At 40.0% G+C, this 19,627-nt stretch overlaps 1 protein-coding gene across 2 annotated transcripts in view; it reads right to left on the reverse strand.

Annotated features, from left to right (window-relative positions):
• Window positions 1–19,627, reverse strand: part of mad1l1 (mitotic arrest deficient 1 like 1) — a 996,118-nt gene that overhangs the window by 233,271 nt on the left and 743,220 nt on the right. The window lies entirely within an intron of this gene.

The following is a 19,627-nucleotide window of genomic DNA, read 5'->3' on the forward strand; positions in this document are numbered from 1 at the left end:
GATGGCGTCGGGACGCAGTGACATCATTGCGTGTCTTTTTACGCGCCGGCGTGTCGGGCCTGCCCCTGGCCAACGTCTTATTTCAGTCTTGTTAATTTTAAGGTCCAATCTACCCATTCGGTTGTTTAGATATTTGTTACGAATTTGCTAATACTATTTTCCTCTCCTTGTCTTTTGCCTTGAGCCTAAAGCCTTCAAATTCAATTAAAATCAACTATCTGCTCATCCTTTTTGGAGTGTTTTTACCAATTTTGCAGTCATTATTTCTGCTAGTTGGGGAGTCTAGGACTAAGGGGCATAGTCTAAAAATTTGAGCCAGACCCTTCAGGAGTGAAATTGGAAATCACTTCTCCATGCAAAGGCTGGTAGAAGTTTGGAGCACTCTTCCAATCAATGGTAGATCAATTATTGATTTAAAAAGCAGATCAGCCACGATCACACTGAATGGCAGAACAGTGTCCTGGGGATAAACAGTTTACTCATGTTCCCACGGTCCTTCCTATTTACACCTGTAAGCATGTATTTTCCTCAGAGATTAAGCTGATGGTTTTCTTAGTTTATAATTACTTCCCTCTTGTCTCCTCTCAGTCCCTTAAGAGATTTTCAATTCTCATCCCACCAATCACTTTCACAATGGAACTTTCTTTTCTACTTCCTGGTCACCCCAACCCCAACCTCACCCATCTGAATCACTTTTAGCTTCCGTGTCTTTCTTCATAGTTTACTGAACTAAGACCCAGAACCAATGTACAGAATGGCCGGGCATGGAACTTTATACTTTTATCATGGATAACCAGGTGCATTTTGTCTATGTGGTTCTTTGTACATTAAAGAGTTCAGGACAAACTCATAACGGAATTCACAATAATACTTAGTGACAAACTGTTAGCTTCACAAAGCAACAACTTGTATTTATATAGTACCTTTAATGTAGTAAAACATCCCAAGGCACTTCACAAAAGCGTATTCTATAACATCTGACATCATGCCACATAAGGAGATATTAGGACAGTTGGCTAAAAGCTTGGTCAAAGAGGTAGGTTTTAAGGAGCATCTTAAATGAGGAAAGAAAGACATGACCAGCAGTGTTGGAGCAATGAAAATCAGAGGTGCACAAGAGACCAGAGTTGAAGGAGCACAGAAATCTCAGTGGGACTAGAAGATTTTACAGAGATAGGGAGATCCAAGGCCAAGATTTGAACACAATAATGAAAATTATGAATTTGAAGCATTGGTGGACCAGAAGTGAGCACAGAGGTGATAGGTAAATGGCACTGGGTGCCAGTTATATTGGCAAAACCTTACGCTTGACTACTGCAACCTGTTCAATCGTTAAAGATTTCTACAGGGCTATAACTACTGCAAAATGAACCAATTTCTCTTTAATGTAAACATTTTCCTTGCCAAAAAATCATGTCTGCTTTAGAGTTTTCCACTATTGCTATCAGAATAGATCTTAGTATCCAATTTGTTCAGGACTGAACATTGATAACTGTTTCCATAGCAACAATTGTCATGAATCTTGTTAACTCTTGTGCTAATTTCACTGAACTGTCCTGGTAATTCCCATGAGCCTTCTCAAATAGAGGCCTCTCTGTCATTCAATACATAGGTTTTACTTTAAAATGATTGAAAGTCAAACCTGTAACACTTCTTAATTGTGTACTGAGTTTAATGCTCCATGTAGTACAACATTTTACATGTTGCTAATTGTGACCTAGGGTCATCTTTCTGCAGCAAAATTTTGTCAGTGAAATGTGCAACCTTCCACATGCTTTAAAATATAGATATATATATTTTAAAATTATGCTAACAGATGAAGTAGTTATAACCTGAACATGTGCCTGAAAGGGAAAGCATTTGAAAGATCTTGTAAAATTTCATTTTAATGCAAGAACTGACAACTCTTTGGGAGCTTGGAAGAACACCAGGGCAAGGACCAAATTAATTAAAATTGTTAATTCGAACAGATTTTCTGTCAATACATCAGCACTCAGAATACAGAAGTTTATCAATGGCATTTCTTCCAGAGAACACTGGAATCAATAAAGGCATTGGCAGAGTTTGAATGTTAATACATTTTTAAGATCATTTAATCTACAGGTCAATTTTTAGGAGGTAATGGATTGCTGGTTCAAAGGTTGAAAATGCCATCAACTTAAAAGACTCTCCTTCAAAGTGTAACGTAATACTGTCTTTCTCTTAATACTGTTATATAATAGAATGGCATTCTCAAATTCCTGGTCTTGCCTCCTTTATCTCTCTTGTTTGGTTCAGAAATCCTGATGCACAATGGAAAAGTTAGTAAGACTAGGGGCAGGATTTTCCCCCTGTCGGGGGCGAAGTTGAATGGCGGGCGCGGCGCCATTTTACATGGGCGGGCCAATTAAGGCCCACCCAGCCCAACGTCCGATGTGCGGGCGGTTGGGGGGGAATCCCTAAATCGAGAGTGCGCTCTTTCGCATGCACAGGAAAGCGTGCACTCATTTCCCTGAGGCTAAGTGCTGCCTCAGGGAGATCGGCTGTTCTGTGACAGACCTTAAAAATAAAAATTAAAATTCCTCACATGTCCCCTCATGTGACACTGTCACATGAGTTGGGGCATGTCCATAATTTTTACAAAAACTTAAATAAAATTTTTAAAAACCTACATGAAACCTCATCCCACCCGTGGATGAGGTTTCATGCTTTTTCTAATTCCCGTTGGATGGGCAGGTCCATTAGTTAGTTAAGTGACTCTGTCAATGGCCTCAGTTGATTTTGCTGCACCCCCGCTTACTGGAAAATTTAAATGGGGCGTGGTGACGTCGGGAGTTCCAGCCGACGTCACCGTGCGTCATTTTACATGTCAGCGATTGGGTCCCGCCCCCTGCTCGCCGACGGGAAAATGCTGCCCCAGTAATTTTATAATTTTCATTCTATCTACTATGTGTACTTCAAGGAAATGCCAACACTTATAAATTATTATAAATAATTAACATTAAATATAACTTAATGTCTTACTAGTACTATAGTGTTTTCAAATATGAATTATCTGTTTGCCTTTCCTTGGCGCTAATAGCAACATACCTTTTTATTTAGAAAAGTCTACAATAAGCTTGTACATTTTATTTCTGTATGGCATTCAGAAACAAGGCAAATCAGAGCTTTCTGGAACAGATTTTCCCAATGAAAGCATTTATGTCAGCTTTCAGAAAATATTCTTCAAAGCAATTTCTGAAGCAAACAGATGTAAAAAAAAAATCACAGGCAATATTGGAGATTTTTTTGCAACCAGTGTTGAATGACAGGGATCTATGGTTCAGCTGTACAGATCAGAAATTGAAATGGGGAAGAGTGCAAATTATAACTTGATTGCAGGGATCTTACTGGGGACAGCAATGGACCTGTCCACTAATGGACAGAGCACTTTCCCTCTCTTTATTAAGCTATTTAGAAGGGGCATATGATAGTTGAAAAATATTGGAAAATCTATGCCATGCTTGATAACACCAATGCTATAGATAAGTTACTTTTATGCCTTTGAATTTTTCTATGTCACTTATGATCCACCACAAAAAAACTAAAATCAGTGTTTCAGAAACTTACATGATAGACCACATTATCAGTCTCTCAAAGCATTTCACATATGAAGTTCAAAACCATTGATATAGTTTGGGCCAAAACTCAAGTACAAACTGAAAAATTGCATTGAGCTACACTTTGAATTTACAAGTCAGTTAAATGGTCAATTAAAGAAAGAATAGACTTGCATTTACCTAGAAGCAAAATACTGCAGATACTCAAATCAGAAATAAAAACAGAAAATGTTGGAAAATCTCAACAGATCAAGCAGCATCTATGGAGTGAGAAATAGTTAACATTTAGGTAGATGACCTTTAGTCAGAACTGGAAGAAGTTAGAGATTTAACAGGTTTTAAGCAAGTATAATGGAAGTGGAAAAGGAAGGGAGGGGAGGAAAGGAAAATACGAAAGATCTATGAGAGGGTAGGAGGCAGGAGTGACAAAATAATGAAAAGGATTATGGTGGAAGGCAAAAGATGTAAGGAAACAAAAGATGGGTGCAGAGAAGGTGAAAATGGCAGCAACAGAATCATTGCCAACACCTGTCTGCAAAAAATTAAAGGCAGTGGTTATTGATCTGAAATTAAAGAATCAGTGTTAAGTCCAGTGGGTTGTAAAGTGCCGAATCAAAAGATGAGGTGCTGTTCTTCAGTTTTCACTGATCTGCACTGGTACAGTGTAGGAAGTCAAGGATAGAGAGGTCACAGCAGGAGTAGGAAGATAATTATTCTATTATATCTATATTTTTAAAATATATACCTATATTTGATTTTTTTTTATAAAAAACAAGGCTGCAGTTCTTAGTAATTTGTTTTTGAGCACTAATACAGGAATTTGTACACCAGGACTTAAAGATAAAGCTAAGTTTCCAAGTACTCTTAGCATAAACAGCTTTCATTGCCAATAATAATACAAAACAAATTGCTTGTCCTACTTTTAGGAATATAATTAAACTCAATTGGCTGAATTTTCTCCCCGTTGAGGGGGAAGTTGATGGGCAGGCGTGCTTCTGATCGGCACCCCCAATCGGAGGCGTGGCGCCATTTTATGTGGGCGGGTTAATGAAGGCATGCCCGGCGTGACGTCCGCACAGAAGCGCTATGTGCTCCATGTGCAGACGAAGGGGGGGGTGGATTCCTAAAATCGAGAGTGCGCCCTGGGATTCACCAAGTTCTGTCGAAGGGTCATGAGGACTCGAAATGTCAACTCTTTTCTTCTCCGCCGATGCTGCCAGACCTGCTGAGTTTTTCCAGGTAATTCTGTTTTTGTTTTGGATTTCCAGCATCCGCAGTTTTTTGTTTTTATATTTATGTTTTTATTAATATAAAATTCTAGTTAGCCCACAGCTAGGGTATTGTGTACAGCTCTGGTTACTGCATTACAGGGAGGATGTGATTGCATTGGAGAAAATACAAAGGTGATTTATGAGGATGTTGCCAAGAATGGAGAATTTTAGCTACAAGGAAACATTGGATAGGCTGGTGTAATTTTCTTGAAACAGGGGAAACTGACATGATTTTAATTGAGGTGTACAAAATTATGAGGGGCCTAGATAGAGTGGATAGATGGACTTATATCCCTTAGCAGAGAGGTCCATAACTAGAGGGCATTGATTTAAAGTGATTGACAGAAGGATTAGAGGTGAGTTAAGGAGAAAATGTTTCACCCAGAAGGTGATGGCGGTTTGGAATTCACTGACTGAAAGGATGGTAGAGGCAAAAATGTCACATCATATTTAAAAAATACTTGGATATGCACTTGAAGTGATGTAACCTACCGGACTATGAACCAAAGGCTGGAAAGTAGCATTAGGCTGGATCGCTGTTTTTTTGGCTGGCACAGACAAGAGAGGCTGAATGGTTTCCTTCTGCATTGTAAAGTTTCAACGTTTCTATGTTTTATTTTCTTAACAGAGATTGGACACTGTGGAATGATTGACAGGAATCAAAATGTAAGAATCAGTTAGGCTGGTGTTTGACTGAAAGGGATTAGGACCCTTATTCACCCTGGGGAGATGGTGGCATAATGGTAATGTCACTGGACTAGTAATCCAGAGGCCCAGGCTAGTGGTCTGTGGACATGGGTTAAAATCCCTGGTGGAATTGAAATTTAACTAGTAAATCTAGAAAACAAAGCTAGTCTCAGTAATGGTGACATGAAACTATTGTTGATTTTGGTAAAGACCCATCTAGTTCACTAATGTCCTTAAGGACCATTCTTACCTGGTCTGGCCTACATGTAACTCCAGACCCAGAGCAATGTTGCTGACTCTGAACTGCCCTTAGTTCAAGGACAATTAGGGTTAGGCAACAAATGCTGGCTTTGCCAGGGACACCCACATCCCTGAAAGAATGAAAAAAAAAGGATCATTGCTTGTGAGGAGCTTGAACCAAACAGCCTGTTTCCATCTTGTAATTTTAGTGTAATTCTATCAGGCCTTGCAAATGATAACAGTCCAGTGCAAATGCCATTTAATGGCACAGGCAAATTGCTAGGTTTAAAGTAGCGAGGAAAACCACATTCAAAAAAATCTTAGAAAGCACAAAAACCCAAATGTTTGGCAATGAGAGTGCTTCTCCCTATGTCAGTTATGAGATAAACCATGTATATTCTCAGAAAACTGCAGTAATGACTGTTTGAAAGCAAATAATGTGATTAAATTATTACAGCTCAATCCTGACACTATTCCCCAGATGTTCTCCATCACAACGATTTACTGCAGAACTTGCAATACATTAGGAAATCAATTATCCAAGCAGGCTAATATATTTTTTTCTCTTTTATGTTCCTGAGAATGTCTGCAGTACTCTGCACTGGAACTTTGAGCACAGTGAACAATGTTGGTGCAAATACAAGGTACCACCCACTAAACAATGTAATAAGCACATAAACAACGAAAGATAAATGGAAATAAGCAATACAAATCTAATTTAATTGCAGGGTTCACCCAACACTGAGAACATAAGAACATAAGAAATAAGAAGAGTAGATCACAGGGCTCCTTGAGCATTCTTTGCCATTCAATATAATCATGGCTGACCTTCTGCCTCAACTCCACTTTTCCACCTGTTCCCCATATCCCTTGATTTCCTGAGAGACCAAAAAATCTGTCTGTCAGCCTTCAATTTAATAAACAATGGAGTATCCGTAACACTCTGGGGTGGAGAATTCCAAAGATTCACAACCCTTTGAGTGAAGGAATTTCTCATCTCCGTCCTAAATGACTGGTCTCTTAACCTGATGCACCCCCGTGAATCAGATTCCCCAGCCAGGGAAATAACCTCTCAGTTTCTATCTTGTCAAGTCTCTTCAGAATCTTGTATGTTTTAATGAGATTACCTCTCATTCTTCTTACTCCAGAAGAGAATAATCCTAACTGGTTTCTGAACTCCTCAATTAAATTAACACTTTATACTCCCCATCTTCCAGTAGTCTACATTATTTCTGAATTAGCATGCCAAATGGCCTTGACAATAGTCAAGATAACATTTAAAGTTGGCCCTCATAATAAGTCAAAAAATATTCTGTTTCTGGGAAATTGAATCTAACCTTATATCAATACAAATTAAAATAAAGCCACTTACAGCTGTATGGGTACAAGTTCCAAAAGAGGACGGACATACACAAACACAGAGATTAGTATTACAAAAACTGGTTTAAACTCCAGGTTGGTGTGGACCTGCAACCAGGTTTCCCCAGCCTTCTCCACGGAGAATATGACAGTCCAGGGATGCTTCATGTCCACCTGAGAGGGCAGATGTGTCTTTACTTTAACCTCATCACTCAGCACTCCCTTAGGTGCTAAACTGAAGTGTCAACCTAGAATTTGTGCTCAAGACTCTGGAATAGGACTTAAATCCACAATCCTGGCTTAGAGGCGAGAGTGCTACACACTGAGCTAAAGCCAATGCCTATCCTTATGATGATGGTGGAAAAAAAACTTCATTCAATGTGCTTCCCATCATTCATGCACCAACACCACCAGGCACCACCCGGGATGCTTGCAGATCCCTGACGCCTAGTGCTACTAAAGGTCTTATAGTGGGGTGTGAGAACGCAAAAGGCCTCTCCAAAAATGCATTAATTGGCAGAACCATGATTATGCATTTTATTAAAAAGTCAACCTTGTTCCCTGTAGGCCAACTTACTTCCCAACAAGGATCTGCACCAAATCTTTATTCCCTCTTCGCAATCTGAAGTATGCGCCCTATCAACACTATCAACAATAGTTCTGATGCCAGTTCAAAGAGTTTAACCACAGGGAATTGACCAGCATTATGAGGATAGGCAATGGATGATTGGAAGGACTGCCTGTGTTGCACATCTGCCAGCGGTACCAGGTCCTCAGGGAATTCAGCCCATTAAGTCCAGCATGTTAATACTTAGAAACTGGATGTGTGAAGACTGAGGCCTGGTGGCAATTCGCCAAATCTCACCATGGCAATTAGTGGAACTTAAGTTAAATTAATTAGTAAATCTGCAATTAAAAAGCAAGTATCAGTGATGATGATCACAAAACTGTTGTAAAAACCCAAATAATTCACTAATGTCCTTCAGGAAGGAAATCTGCTTTCCTTATCCTGTCCGGCCTAGTTGTTCTACTTATTCTGAGGCAAGTAACTCACCTCCTGACTCTTCAAAGCCTGTCCATCATCTCTAAGGCACAAGTCCAGAGTGTGATGGAATACTTTCCAGTTGCCTGGATGAGTGCAGCTCCAACAACACTCAAAAAGCTTGACACCATCCTGGACAAAGCAGCCTGCTTGATTGGCACTCCATCCACAAACATTCACTGCCTCCATCACCAATCCAAAATGGCAGCAATATGTACTATCTACTTGCTCCTCCATGTTGAACACGACTTGGAAGAAGCATTGTGAGTAGCAAGGACACAGAGTGTATGTTGAGTGGGGGATTTCAATGTCCATCATCAACAGTGCTTCAGTAGCACCAATACAGACTGAGCTGGCCAAGTCCTGAAGAACATATTTACCAGTTTGGGCCTGTGGCAGGAGGTGAGAACACCAACTCCAAATAAGATCAGAAGTGAGGAGGTTCGCAGATGATTGCACTGTGGTCAGGACCACTCGCAACTCCTCAGAAACTGAAGCAGTCCTTGCCCGCATGCAGCAAGACCTGGACAACATTCAGACTTGGATTGCTAAGTGGGCAAGTAACATTTGTATCACACAAGTGTCAGGCAATAATCATCTTACTGACAATGAAAGAATCTAACCCTCTACCTGTTCAACAGCATTACCATGTTAAATCCCCTATCATCAACATCTAGGGCAACAAAAACATAAAGTGCTGGAGAAACTCAGCAGGTCTAGCAGCATCTGTGGAGAGAGAAACAGAATTAATGTTTCGAGTCCATATGACCCTTCTTCAGAGCTCTTCACAGGGTCAGATAGAGTCACCCACATCCAAATAAAAAAAAGATAAGAATGTTGTAGATCTGTAATAAGTACAGAAAATGGTCAGTCAATACATGGAACAAATTTGCAGAAGTATCCCTGTCCCAGAATATTAGTACACCTTTTCCTTGAAATGATGCCAAAAAGGGCGACAATTACAGCTCATTCTGCTTTATGTTATGTTGGTCCTGTGTTTGGATTAGGTGTGCGCTTTACTACAGCAGGTTGAGCGCAATACAGAATGAATTTCTGGGTAGGGTAGGGGAACTGAAAGCATGGATTGAAATTGATCAAAGCTGGATTAAGCATCAAGAATCTGAAGATAATAAACCATTCCAATTATTCTTGGTAATATTATCACGCTTGGTAACACATTTCTAATGGAAGCGGTTTGTTTTTTCTAAGCTGCAAAGTAAAGGACATACAGCCCTCAAAGCAATTGCTCCTTTGTCCTCATCAAAAAATATGCTACATCCAACTGGAATGCTTTTGGGATTAAAAAAAAAGATTCTTATGAGACAAATTAAAATAGCCGTCACAATAAATCAGCACAGAGTTAAAGCCAGTGAAGATAACTTAAAATCCATTCTTGTTAGAAAGGAAGTCGATTTTAAGTAGTTGATATGAATGCACTTGCCCTAGGTTTCTTTCTTCAACTAAAAAAACCCACAATCTGTATACAGTAGCTGTCATAATTTCTGGGTGTATTCAGAGGTATCAGCATTGAGAAATGTAATGTTTCTTTGCGTTTTTGCACTATCAGCCAGTAACAAGCATCCCAACAGTGCTAGCATGCAAGCTAAAACGCTCTCTATTCAGTTCAACAATGTACTGTAATCTCAATTCCTCAAGATCACCACCTATTGTACCAGGATGACATTTCCAACTCCCACACTTGTCTCTAAATGCAACTGGTAATTTGGCTTCATTTTATCGGCAGTTTTATACCGTGAACTTGGAACTGGGCCAAGACTGCCCAAACTCACTACAAATCGCTTTTATTTTGTTCTTAATCATTGGCTGTTAACATATGGTTCTCACAGAGCCAGTGTGAACTTGCTAAATTCATCATGGCCAGATCTTTCATGGCCAGTCTGAGTGAATCAGGCAAGTTTACATTACTATCACCACTGATTGCAGGACCTGCATGAAATTAAGCATAGTATTAGATCCAAAGAGGAGTCATATAAAGTTGTTAGAACAAGTAGCAAGCCTGAGGATTGGCAGCAGTTTAGAATTCAGCAAAAGAGGACCAAGAGATTAATTAAGAGGGGAAAAAGAGAGTATGAGACTAAACTTGCAACATAAAAGAAGACTGTAAAAGCTTCTATAAGTATGTAAGAAGAAAAAGATTAGTGAAAGCAAATGTAGGTCCCTTACAGTCCAAAACAGGGAAATTTATAATAGAAGACAAGGATATGGCAGAGCAGTTAAACAACTACTTTAGTTCTGTCTTCACGGAGGAAGACATCAATAGCTTCCCAGAAATACTAGGGAGCCAAAGGTCTAGTGAGAAGTAGGAATTGAAATAAATTAGTATTACTAAAAAACTGAATGGGGCTGAAAGCCGATAAGTGCCAAGGGCCTGATAATCTACATCCCAGGGTTTTAAAGGAGGTAGCCATGGAAATGGTGAATGCGTTGGTCATCATTTTCCAAAATTCTGTAGATTCTGGAACAGTCCCAGCAGATTGGAGGGTAGCAAATGTAACCCCACTATTTAAAGAAGGACGGAGGGAGAAAACAGCGAATTACAGACTAGTTAGCCTAACATTAGTGGTAGGGAAAATGCTAGAGTCTATTATAAAGGATGTGTTAACAGGACACTTAGAAAATATCAACAGGATTAGACAAAGTCAACATGGATTTATGAAAGGGAAATCATGTTTGATCAACCTATTGGAGTTTTTTTGAAGACGTAACTAGCAATATAGATAACGGAGAACCAGTGAACGTGGTATATTTGGATTTTCAGAAAGCTTTTGATGAAGTCCCACATAAGAGGTTAGTGTGTAAAATTAAAGCACATGGGATTGGGGTAATATATTGGCTAGGATTGAGAATTGGTTAGCAGACAGGAAACAAAAAGTGGGAATAAATCGGTTCTTTTCAGAATGGCTGGTGGTGACTAGTGAGGTACTGCAGGGATCAGTGCTTGGGCCCCAGCTATTCACAATATATATCAATGATTTGGATGAGGGAACAAAATGTAATATTTCCAAGTTTGCTGACAACACAAAACCAGGTGGGAATGTGAGCGATGAGGAGCATATTAAGAGACTTCAAGACGATTTAGACAAGTTGAGTGGTGGGCAAATGCATGGCCGATGCAGTATAAATTGGATAAGTGTGAAGTTATCCACTTTGGTAGGAAAAACAGAATGGCACAGTATTATTTAAATGATTGGGAAAAGTTTATGTCCAAAGGGACCTGGGTGTCCTTGTATAACAATCACTGAAAGCAAGCATGCAGGTGCAGCAAGCAGCTAAGAGAACAAATGGTATGCTGGCCTTCATTGCGAGAGGACTTGAGTACAGGAGCAAGAATGTCTTACTGCAGCTATACAGGGCCTTGGTGAGACCATACCTGGAGTAGTGTGCGTAGTTTTGGTCTCCTTACCTAAGAAAGGATATACCTACACCACATGGACTGCAGCAGTTCAAGAAGGCAGCTCACCACCACCTTCCCAAGGGCAACTAGGGATGGGCAATAAATGCTGGCCCAGCCAGTGAAGCCCACATGGATGCATAAAAATAAACTTGCCATAGAGGGAGTGCACTGAAAGTTCAAAAGATTGATTCCGGGGATGGCAGGACTGTCGTATGAGCAGAGATTGGGCTGACTAGGTCTGTATTCACTGGAGTTAGGAAGAATGAGTGGGTTTCTCATTGAAAAGTATAAAAGTCTGACAGGGCTGGACAGACTGGATGCAGGGATGAGCAGCAATAAGCAGTCACAATCTCAGGATTATGAGGTAGGCCATTTAGGACTGAGATGAGAAGAAACTTCCTCACTCAGAGGATGGTGAACCTGTGGAATTCTCTACCACAGAAGGCTGTGAAGGCCAAGTCACTGAATATATTTAAGAAGGGAATTGATAGATTTCTATACTGTAAAGGCATCAAAGGGTATGGGGAGTGTGGGAGTACGGCGTTGAGAAAGAGGATCAGCCATGATCATATTGAATGGTGGAGCAAGTTCAAAGGGCTGAATGACCTACTCCTGCTTCTATTTTTCGATGTTTCCATGGGCAGAATTTTACATTTGGCCTGCGGGCGCCGCCCGACACGCCGGAACGTAAAATGACGCGCGACATCATCGCGAACTTGTGCGATATTTCATTCGGCAGGCACAAACAGGAGTCAGCTGCGTACCCGCCGACAATTGAAAGGCCTATTAAGGCCATTAACTAGGTAATTAAGTTGCATTTTACGCTGCCCGTCCAACCTTACAGTTAGCGGGCAGGCGAAAAGGCCAAGTGGCCTTTAAGTATTTTAGGAAACCTCATCCACGAGCAGGATGAGGTTTCCTCAAGCGACCACCCCACCCGCCAACTGGAAAATCCTGGCCTATGTTTTTCTAATTTTCTACGTCTGGAGCTGATGGTCAAAGCTCAATGTAGACACAGCTATACACATTTGAAAGAAAATTCATCCTACCAGACTGCGCTGAATTCAAACCCAAACCCATTTGTCAAGAACATAAGACTGCACAGAATGAGAAAAGAACAGCCCATAAAGCACATTCATTGCTTAGAACAAACACAAGCCTATTTATCGTGGATTTTAACACCCATTTAATCTCCTGAGGAAGGGTCTGAAAGCAGCTTCTCTCAACTCAAAAGGTAAGTTGAGGAAAATTTAAGTATACATCAAGCACTGTGGGGAATCACTCTACTCCCAAATCCACCCACTACTCAGGATCATCCTAGAGAAAAAGGGTAATCCCGAAGTTATTTTATCAACAATCAACCCACAGCTCAAACAAACGTGAGGAGCTCATAGGCCACTTTCTCGGGAAGATAAAGACTATCCATTCATCCATCTTTTCACCTTCCCCTTTTTGCACCATCCCAAACCACCTTCCTTGCCTGCCCCCATCCTAGAGCTTAATATTCATCTCTCTCTAATTTCTTTCCATCTCCTGTGAACCTTGTCCATGGGACCTTCCTCAGGAACCCAACCTCAAACCCCACTGTCCTTTGTCTGGCATCCGGTCTTGGATGAACTATAATTTCTTCTCTCAGCATAGGTTGGCTGAAGTTATCATCGTTGGAGCCCGCCACAAAATTTGCACCCTCGCCATCGATTCCATCCCATATTGTCTCAGAACTGCTTGCTTGAGGTCAATTTCTGAACCCATATTCTCTCCATCACAAACACCTCCAATTTTCACCTCTGAAATACCACCCGCCTTTGTCTGTACCTCAACCTATGTTAGATCTTGGGTTTGCATACTAAATTATATCAGACTTTGGCAACCTTGTTTCTTAATTCATAATTTATCTAATGAAGCAGACCTCTTGGCACAAGGCCAAAACTGTTACCTTCCTAGCACCAATTCTGTCTATCTGCTGAAATGAATTGCAACAAACAGGAATGTTCCAGTTTCATGCTGTATCTTGGAGACTTGTAGGCTATTGCTATGATCGAAAAAATCGTAGAGGTTTCAATACAAAAGGGTCATTGATTTGTATTGGTGATAACTCTACACTAGAGCTATATTCTAATTCTATTTCCCTACTCCTCCTCTGTACTCTGTAGTGTTTCTATTCATTAAGTATTCCTGTATTCCTTTTTAAACACTGTGATTTACTTGGCTTCAATGGTCACTTGTGGTCCTGCATTCCATATTCTAGTAATAGCAAAAGTCTACTTGAGATTATTGTTTGTATTATTTATTTGGTAGGCTAGCATGTCAGGCTACCTTGGCCAGGGCTTCCATTTTAAAAGTTGATATAGATTTCAGCTGAGATATTTCCAGCCATATTTATTCCTGAAGGGCGGTGGGACCAATCTGTGAGAATTTTTTTTAAATAAGTCCCATCGAGAAGGATTGTGGAATATTCTTTAATGCAATGTGTCCACCATGGCTAAATAATTTATTGACACTCATTTTACAGTAGTCTCACACATGAACAATGGCCAGATAGGTAACTTACCTGCGTACACATTGCCAGTGCTCCAGGACGGAGTCAATTCATTCAAGAAGCTAGACTACAGGGAAGAAAATTGCTGAGGAAAAGCATATATGCTTACGTAGTTAAAAATATTCTTTTAAATAAGTTCCACTGCGTGCTTAAGAACATGATTTAATCCACCATCCACATCATCATCAGAATCCCAGCCATTGTTGGGCTAAAATTATGGTGGAACAGTTCATTTTTTTCCTAATTCTGCAGACTCGCTGACTTCTCTTGCCCTCTCCCAAACACAAGAATCCCCCAAAATGTATAGCAAATAGGAACAAGCAAGTATGTACAGGAGTTCAGAACTGCATATGCCATAATTGTGTTTATTTACAGCAGGAGGTAGAGCTGTTATTACTTTACGCATTTCCATATGGAAAAGAAAGAGAGAATTTGATCCATCATTAAGCAGCAGTGTGATGTGCCAGGCTAATGACAGTAATATCAGCATTTCAAACTATCAGTGAACAAAAGCAGCAACCTCCCAACCCAAGCTTCCATTAGCAGCCAGAGATCTAATTTACACAAATATCTGTTTGAATCAAAATATAAAGTGTGACACTGACTGGTTCAAAAACTTGACATACAACCACAACGTGCAACCTTAAGAGTCCCATCTGCACCATTTTATCCATAAAGATTACTTTTGCTTGGGGTTACCAGAGCTAAGCACAATCTTGTCACTGCCCTATAGTTTATAATTTGAATTATGACTTGGGAGGGGCAACATTTCAGCCATAAACAATTAGTGGCGATTTTAAGTTGAAATCAGCAGGAGATTTGTACATTAGGCAAGGATGAGCAGCCAATAAAAATCTCCCACTTTGCAGCCTCAGACAAATTGAGGCCAACTTTCAACAACTATTTATATCGCACCTTTGAAATAGTAAAATTTCCCAAGACATTTCTTAGGGATGGACAAAATTTGACACTGAGTAACATAAGGAGATATTTGGACAGGCTTGGTCAAAGAAGTAGGTTTTAAGAACCATGTTAAAGGAGGAGAGAGAGAGGTGGAGATGATTAGGGAGGGAATTTCAAATTTAGGGACTTGGCATCTGAAGGCACAGCCCATAAAATCAAATCAAATCAAATAACTCTTCACCAAAAGACCACTTGTGAAATTGTATTGCCTCTTCGCAAAAAATGTGGCCAACAAAAATGACAGCAATAAGAAAGAAATAAGATTCCTCCTCATCCAGCCTCACGTATGAATAGCTGTGTTGAAATCAACTATGGGTCCTCCTCATACATTTAGGCATGTACCTTCGAGAGAAGATTTAAAGTTCAGAACCCTTTCCTCTTGCTACATTTTAGCAGTGACTGCACTTCAAAAGTACTCCAGTGGCTGCAAAATGCTTTGAAATGTTGGGTGATGGTAAGCACTATATAACTCCAAGTCTTTGTTTTTTTTCTTGCTTTCTGAACCCTCAGTAATCTCAACATGAATTAAGACTAGTGCTAACCTCTTTGGATGGTTCTAGAATTATAGCTAAAGATGACAATAATGTCACCTGACCCTTGGATGGTGTCTTCACCACCCCTGGTCACTCTGGATGCCCAGGGATATGCTGCTCTGGACTGTACTGATTTTAGAGCTGAAAAGCTTTAAGCTGATGTTAGAGAATGTTTTGTAAGCCAGAGAGCCCTCTATTTTCTAGTCAGATGAGAAAGAAGAAAGAAGGATTTGCATTTATTTAGCACATTTCACAACCTCAGGAAGTGCCAAAAAGTACTTTGCAGGCAATTAAGTACTTTTGAAGTACAGTCATTGTTGTAATATAGTAAGTGCAGCAGTCAATTTGTGCATAGCAAGGTTCCACAAACATAAATGCAATAGTGATCAGATAATGTGTATTAGTGATGTTGTTTGAGGGATAAATGTTGACTAGGACATTGAGGAAAGTTACCCAGCTCTTCTTCAAAATATTACCATGTTGTCTTTTATACCCACATGAGAGTGGAAATGGAGTCCCAGTTTAACGACTTATCCAAAAAGCAGCACTCTTTCAATACTGTAGCTTAGTTGTGTGGGGCAGTAAACCCTGCTCCACACACTATATGCTGCCTATTTCATTAAATTGTTAAAGAAAATTATGTAGTACCTCTCATAAACTCAGGATGCCCCCAAAGTGCTTTAGTCAATTAAACGCTTTTTGAGGCATAGTCACTGATGGAAGAGTGCCATCTTATTTGCACACAGTAACATCCCACAAACAGCAATCTGATAGTGACCAGATAATGTTTTTTTTAAAGCGATGTTGGTTGAGGGATAACTATTGGCCAGGACACCAGCAAGGATGCTCCTGCTCTTCCTTCGCTCTAAGTTCTTTTATATCCCTATGGAAGGTAAGTGGGAGATCAGTTTAACATCTCATACAAGATGCAGCACCTCTGACAGTGCACCACTCTCTCAGCACTGCACTGGGAGTGTCAGAATAAATTAGGTCTCTGCTCAGGAAAGGGGCTTGAATCCATGATCTTCTGGCTCAGAGGCAAGTTTGCTATCACTGAGCCACAGTTGACATTTAACCATACAGTATACTGTATATGTCTATCTACATAGCAACTCTCTCTCAACTACCCACTTCTGCTCCCTCCCAACACTGGCACCTTTTGAGTTTCCAATTTCCAGGCACATCTTTCTGCTGGAATGGTAATATAAATGGTTCCTGACCTTTGTTATTTTAACCCACACTTGCTTAGCAATATGAAAATCCTATTGCTTGGCAAGTCGGTTCATAATTTATCAGGTCCTCACTCATTAAGTACATGATATCAGATACTCAATTATTTCAGCTGAAGGAAGAGTAGGAATAAGAGTCTTGCATTTGCATAAGCATCTCTGTGAAACATCTCAAAGCACTTCAACATAAGTTAGTTTATAAATGCAGTCATGGTCATACAGTCAAACTCCATTCTGCTAAATTATTAAATAATCCTAAATGTCACAAATCACGTCATTTTGTTTTATGCACCTGGGAGTTGACATTTTATACAGAGTTTTCCTTAATTTGACATCTTGAAAGGATTTGGCTAAAGCTGTTGCACCATTCATGATTTTAGTCAACTGGACCTTCACAAGATTATGGCAGGGGAAATTCCATACAAAATGGTTGTTCTCAGAATGCCTATGAGCACCAATTTGAAATCATTAGAAACATTGGAACAGAAGTAGGTCATTCAGTTCCCAGTTCTGTCGAAGGGTCATGAGGACTCGAAACGTCAACTCTTTTCTTCTCCGCTGATGCTGCCAGACCTGCTGAGTTTTTCCAGGTAATTCTGTTTTCATTCAGTCCCCTGCCTGTTCTGTCTAAGTTAAATACAAAAAACCCACAAAAAACAGTTTAAAGGTACAAGTGACTTACTTTAATAAAACAGGATTCAGTAGAAAACCCTTTCCCTTTAAAGTTTAACAATTTAAGATAGACAAAGCAATCAGGCAGAGTCAACATAGTTTTGTCAAAGGGAAATCATGTTTAACCAATTTATTAGAGTTCTTTGAAGGAGTCACATGTGCTGTGGATGTGCTGGACTTAGATTTCCAGAAGGCATTTGATAAAGTGCCATGTTAAAGGTTTTTGCAGAAAATAAAAGCTCATGGATATAAGATTGACTGGCTAACAGGAAGCAGAGAGTTGGCATAAATTGGTATTTTTCTGGTTGGCAGAATGTGCCACAGGGATCAGTGCTTGGGCCTCAACTTTTTACGATTTACATAAATTACTTGAAAGAAGGGATCGAAGGAACGGTTGCTAAATTTGCTGAAGACACAAAGATCGGTAGGAAAGTAAATTGTGAAGAGGACGTAAGGGGGCTACAAAATGACAAATAGACAAAGTGAGTGGGCAAAGACCTGCCAAATGAAGTATAATGTGGGCAAATGTGAAATTGAGCATTTTGGCAGGAAGGATAAAAAAGCTTATTATCTAAATGGTGAGAGATTGCAGAGCTTTGAGATGCAGAGGGATCTGGGTGTCCAAGTGCATGAATCACAAAAGGCTAGTACGCAGGTACAGCAAGTAATTAGGAAGCTAATAGAATGTTATCATTTACTGTGAGGGGAATTGATTACAAAAGTAGGGAGGTAATGCTTCAGTTGTACAGAGCACTGTTGAGACCACATCTGGAACATTGTATACAGTATGGTCTCCTTATTTAAGGGAAGGTGTAAATGTGTTAGAAGCAGTTCAGAGAAGGTTTACTGGGCTAATACTAGGAAAGGGCGAGTTGTCTTATGAAGAAAGGCTGGACAGGTTAGGCTTTATTCCACTGGAAATTAGAAGAGTTTGAGGCAACATATTTGAAACCTTTAAGATCCTGAAAGGTCTTGACAGGGTGGAGAGAATGTTTCCCCTTGTGGGAGAATCTAAAACCAAAGATCATTATTTAAAAATAAGGGGTCGCTCATTTAAGAAAGAGATGAGGAGAATTTTTTTCTCTGAGGGCTAAGAGTCTTTGGAACTCTCTTCCTCAAAAGGCAGTGGAATCAGAGTCTTTTAAGGCAGAGCTAAATGGATTCTTGATAAGCAAGGGAGTGAAAGGTTATTGAGGGTAGGGAGGAATGTGAAATTGTGGTTAGAATCAGATCAGCCATGATTTTATTGAATGGCAGAGCAGACTCGAGGGGCCGAGTGGCCTACGCCTGCTAATTCGTATGTTTGTATGCTATTGGTTGCCATTCTATCACCTTTCACACACTAAAGCATGTCCATTCTGAAGGCTAGAACAAAGGAAGTTTAAGAAAGAAAAGAAAGACTTGCATTTATAAAAAGCCTTCCCTGGTAAGCATGCCCAAAGTGCCTGAGAGTCAATGAAGAGCTTTTGAAGTGCAATCACTCTGATTATGTAGGAAACATATCAATCAATTTGTGCACAGCATGCTCCCACAAAGAGCAGTGATATAATGACCAGATAATCTGTTTTCAGTGATGTCGGTTGAAGGATAAATATTGCCAAAACACCGGGGAGAACTATTCTTATTCAAAACAGTACCTAGAGATTCTCCCACCTGAGAGGGCATATGTGGACTTGGTGTAAAGTTTAGAATCATACAGCACAGGTAAGACTATTTGCCCACTGTGACTGTGCTAGTCCTTAGTAAAAGCTACTAATTAGTCTCATTTGCCTGCTTTTTCCCCACAGTCCTGCAAATTTTTCCTTTTTGAGATGTAAAGTTACAATTGAATCTGCTTATACCACCCTTTCAGGCCAATGCATTCCAGATCACAGCAACTGGCTGCTAAAACAATTTCACATCACCTCTCTGGGTTTTTGTCAGTCACTTTAAATCTTTAAATCCATGTCACCTGAAAAATGAACTGGTAAGGATAATAGGCAATTCTTGGACAAGATGGGAAAATAAGTCGGTACTACTATTATTTTTCCCAAACAATTCCATTTTCAACTTGAGGTCTTACCTTTTGTTACATGGCCACCAAATGATACAAACAATAC

Source organism: Carcharodon carcharias, chromosome 15 (assembly GCF_017639515.1).
Source record: "Carcharodon carcharias isolate sCarCar2 chromosome 15, sCarCar2.pri, whole genome shotgun sequence".
Taxonomy (NCBI): Eukaryota; Metazoa; Chordata; class Chondrichthyes; order Lamniformes; family Lamnidae; genus Carcharodon; species Carcharodon carcharias.